The sequence below is a fragment of the Saimiri boliviensis genome, chromosome 2 (assembly GCF_048565385.1).
Source record: "Saimiri boliviensis isolate mSaiBol1 chromosome 2, mSaiBol1.pri, whole genome shotgun sequence".
Lineage (NCBI taxonomy): Eukaryota > Metazoa > Chordata > Mammalia > Primates > Cebidae > Saimiri > Saimiri boliviensis.
In genome coordinates, this window is record NC_133450.1 from 237,157,946 (window position 1) to 237,163,091 (window position 5,146).

General features: G+C 38.8%; 1 pseudogene; it reads left to right on the top strand.

Moving 5' to 3' along the window:
• The first annotated feature begins 858 nt into the window (after nucleotides 1–858).
• Nucleotides 859–2,245, top strand: LOC101054008 (mitofusin-1 pseudogene; annotated as a pseudogene).
• Nucleotides 2,246–5,146: the final 2,901 nt, after the last annotated feature.

Genomic DNA, 5,146 nt, shown 5'->3' on the forward strand with positions numbered 1-5,146 from the left:
ATGGGATCGTGAGCAGAGCACGGGTCAGTACGTATGTGTGAGGAAAACTCTCTGAGGATGGGGGAAGGGTGATCCAAAGGACTGAAGAGAACAGCGCTTCAAAGAACACACGAGGCCAAAAATAGTGCCTGTTCCCAAAAACCAGAATGGAAAACCTTATAATTCAGGGAGATCAGTGAATGTACTAAGAACCGCCTTGCCACTGTAGTGGAGAAAAATTAATCCTGGACTAAATTTAGATCTGCTTCTAATGAGCAACTCTTATAAAAGCAAGCCCAGAAATGATCAAACTCTTTCAAAGTACCTTAACTATATCTCATAATAGAGCTAAAAAATATTTACAGGAATACAAAAATAATCAACAATCAATGAAATAAATCATCACTATTTAGCATTCAATGAAAAATTGCCAGACATGCAAAGAAGCAGGAAAATACAGCCCATAATGAGAAGCAAAATCAGTGAATCAAAACCAACTCCAAAATGACACAGATTATAGAACAGGTTAAGGACTTTAAAACAGCTATTCTGATCAAATTTCATGTTTAAGAAGCTAGAGAAAAGATTAAAAATGCTAAGTAGTGACATGGAAGACCCAAATGAAACTTCTAGAGATGAAAACTTCAAAAACTGAGTTGAAAAACTATATGACCTGAGAATTGTAGCAGATCAGAAATTTTAGAAGAAAATATTAGTGACCTAAAAGACAGCATTATATGCTATCTAAAATGAAACAGAGAACAAAAAAAGATTAAAAAAGAATTAACAGAGTGATCTCTTGGAAGGATGGGGCAGCTTGGGGGCCATGGCCAAGCTCCAGTTGCTGGGTAACAAGTCAGAGTCTTGACACTTAGCATAATGGCAGAAACTGCTTCTTCACTGAAGCACTTTGTGCTGGATAAAAAGGCAATCTTTGACCCATTACTGGAGTTTGTTACTGAGGATCACATATTGTTGAAGTATGTGAATCTCCCTTCTCAGCTCAAGATCTGAAGATCCAATCAGAGTGGAATAATAATGGCAACATATAAGAACCCAGAACTTGACTGAACTACTGAGGATAATCAAGTAGAAACACAAAGATATAAAAACAAACTTTTTATCGTTGGTTGGGTGCTATCTCAGAGATAAATGAAGGTGGCATTTTTTGGCAGGACAAGCTCTGTTGTCAATGCAAAGTTGTGGGATAAAGCTCTTCCTAGTGGGACTGCCCATACAACCAATTGCTTCCTGTTTAAAGAACCAATGGAAATAAAACCTATCTTATGACAAAAGGATAAGATAAAAAAGAGTGTGAAGACAATTCATCAGCTGTCCTATGCGCTTCATATGGACAAAGACTTGGAAGCTAGCTGTCTTATCCATGTGTTTTGGCCAAAGACAAAGTGTGTCCTCTTGAGAGGTGAGCTGGTTTTAGTAGACAGTCCAGGCACAGATGTCACTACAGAGCTGGATACCTGAATTGATGAGCATTGCTTAGATGTTCATATCATTTTGGTTGTAAACTCTGAATCAACACTAGCAAACACAGAAAAGCATTTATTCACAAGGCAAATGAGCAGTTTTCCAGGCCTAATAATTTAATTCTGAATTATTACTGGGATGTCTCTTCATCAGAGCCAGAATATATGGAAGATGCGTGCAGACAGCACGCAGAAAGATGCTTGCATTTCTCTGTGGAGGAGCTTCAAGTTGTGGATCCTTTAGAAGCACAGATCATATATTCTTCATTTCAGCAAAGGAAGTTCTTAGTGCTGGACGGTACAAACCACAGGGGATGCCAGAAGGCAGTGAAGTACTTGCTAAAGGATTTCAGGAAAGATTACCAGAGTTTCAGAATTTTAAACAAATCTTTGAGGAATATATTTCACAATCAGCAGTGAAAACAAGGTTCAAACAGCATACAATCAGAGCTAAGCCAATACAAGATATTGCAAAAAACAATGGATTCAATAAACGTGACAGCAACAGAGAAGAGCTTGAATAACAACAGAGAAAGAGCGGGAAGAACAAATTGATAGACTGGACTTTATCCAAAACCAGTTGGACCTTTTAACACTAGATATTTAAAAAAATCAGAGAGGTTACCAAGGAAGTGGAAAACAAGGTTTCATGTGCAAAGACAGATGGAATTTGTTGACTGTTTGCTTTGGTTGATGAATATTGCTCAGAGTTTCATTCTACTCCAAGTGTAATGAAAGAACATAAAGGTGATTTAAATAGGCACTTAGAAGACAGTGATTGATGCACCAGTAAAGACAATGACTCAATGTCTAACCCCAGCAAGAAGTTATTAAAAATTTAAAACCATTACTTCCAGCTGATATATAGAATAAACTCCATACAGTGATCCCTTGCAAGAAATCTGATCTCAGTTATGACCTGTATCACCACAAGTTATGACCAGATTTTCAAGAGGATACTGTCTTCCATTTTTCTCTGAGTTGGTCTTCACTTGTGGATTGATTGCTGGGCCCTACAAATTCTCAGAGGGTGCGCCCAGGATTGCCAAAGCCTATCTTTCCCTAGCTCTTTAGCTGCTACTCCCACTGCTCCTACCAACCCAGCAACACCAGATGATGCATCACACAAAGAACTCATGGTTATCTTAATAACAAGATTAGCTTCTCTTACATCTAGGACTTCTGTGGGCATCACTGTTGGAGGAGTAATTTGGAAAACTACAGGCCGATGATTCATATATGTTTCGTTATGTATGTATGGAGTTTGGTGTCTTTATGAAAGGCTGTCCTGTACCACCTGTGTCAAGGAGAGAGGCTGTACACAGCAGTTTGTGAACCATGCATCTGAAAAACTTCAGGTAATTGCTAACTTCAGGATTGCAAACTGCAGCTATGAAGCAAAATGAGAAATGGCTATCTCTTTTTCTTGCCAGGGCCAACTAGTTGTTGTTACTCAAAAACATCTGGAAGAAAAAAATTACCAGATTATCCAAAGAAACAGATCAGTTAGAGAACATACAAAACAATTCAAAGCTCTTTTTTCCATATTCACAGCTGAAATAGTGTGCTCCGGTTGACATTTCTCCTCTCATCACTGTTACACTTAATAGCTTCCAACAGTTTTCTTTTTTTAATTTATTTATTTATTTATTTTGAGATGGAGTCTCACTCTGTCACCCAGGCTGGAGTGTAATAGCACCATCTTGGCTCACTGCAACCTCCGCCTCCCAGGTTCAAGCAATTGTCCTGCCTCAGCCTCCCGAATAGCTGGGACTACAGGCACGTGCCAGCACGCCCAGCTAATTTTTGTATTTTTAGTAGAGTCAGGGTTTTGCCATGTTGATCAAGCTGTTCTCAAACTCCTGACCTCAGGTGATCCACCCACCTCAGCCTCCCAAAGTGCTGAGATTGCAGGTGTGAGCCACCGTGCCTGGCCCCTTGTTTTTTTCCATTTTACTTTAAGATACATGTGCGGAACCTGCAGTTTTGTTACATAGGTATATATGTGCCATGATGGTTTGCTGCACCTATCAACCCATCTAAGTTTTAACCTCCTCATGCATTAGGTATTCTAATGTTCTCTCTTCCTTTCCCCCCACCCCCCGACAGGCCCCAATGTGTGATGTTCCCCTCCCTGTGTCCATGTGTTCTCATTGTTCAACTCCCACTTAGGAGTGAGAACATGTGGTATCTGGTTCTCTATTCCTGTGTTAGTTTGCTGAGGATGCTGGTTTCCAGCTTCATCCATGTCCATGCAAAGGACATAAATTCATTCCTTTTTATGGCTGCATAGTATTCCATGGTATATATATGCCACATTTTCTTTATCCAGTCTATCACTGATGGGCATTTGGGTTGGTTCCAAGTCTTTGCTGTAGTAAATAGCACTGCAATAAACATTACCGTAGAATGATTTATAATCCTTTGGGTATACATCCAGTAATTGGATTGCTTTGTCAAATGGTATTTCTGGTTCTAGATCCTTGAGAAATCACCACACTGTCTTCCACAATGGTTGAACTAATTTACACTCCCACCAACTGTATAAAAGTGTTCCTATTTCTCCAAATCCTCTCCAGCATCTGTCGTTTCCTGACTTTTTAATGATCGTCATGCTAACCTGACATGAGATGGTATCTCAATGTGGTTTTGATTTGAATTTCTCTAATGACCAGTGATGATGAGCTTTTTTTATGTTTATTGGCTGCATAAATGTCTTCTTTTGAGAAGTGTCTGTTCATATCATTTGTCCACTTTTTGATGGGGTTGTTTTTTTCTTGTAAATTTGTTTAAGTTCCTGGTAGATTCTGGATATTAAACCTTTGTCAGATAGATAGATTGCAAAAATTTTCTTCTATTCTGTAGGTTGCCCGTTCATTCTGATGACAGTTTCTTTTCCTGTGCAGAAGCTCTTTAGTTTAATTAGATCCCATTTGTCAATCTTGGCTTTTGTTACAATTGCTTTTGGCATTTTAGTCATGAAGTCTTTGCCTATGCCTATGTCCTAAATGGTATTGCCTAGGTTTTCTTCTAGGATTTTTATGGTTTCAGGTTTTACATTTAAGTCTTCAGTCCATCTTGAGTTAATTTTTGTATAACGTGTAAGGAAGGGGTCCAGTTCCTGTTTTCTGCACATGGCTAGCCAGTTTTCCCAGCACCATTTATTAAAAGAGACTCCTTGCCCCATTGCTTTTTTTTGTCAGGTTTGTCAAAGATCAGATGGTTGTAGATGTGTGGTGTTACCTCTGAGGCCTCTGTTTTGTTCCATTGGTTTATATCTCTGTTTTGGTACCAGTACCATGCTGCTTGGTTACTATAGATTTGTTGTATAGATTGAAGTAGGTAGTGTGTGCCACCAGTTTTGTTCTTTTTGGTTAAAGCTGTCTTGACTATACAGGCTCTTTTTTGGTTCTATATGAAATTTAAAGTAATTTTTTTTTCTAGTTCTGTGAAGAAAGTCAAAGGTAGCTGGATGGATGGGAATAGCATTGAATCTATAAATTACTTTGGGTGGTATGGCCATTTTCACAGCATTGATTCTTCCTATCCATGAGCATGGAATTACTTTCCATTTGTCTGTGTCCTCTCTTATTTCCTTGAGCAGTGGCTCATAGTTATCCTTGAAGAGGTCCTTCACGTCCCTTGTAAGTTGTATTCCTAGGTATTTTATTGTCTTTGTTGCA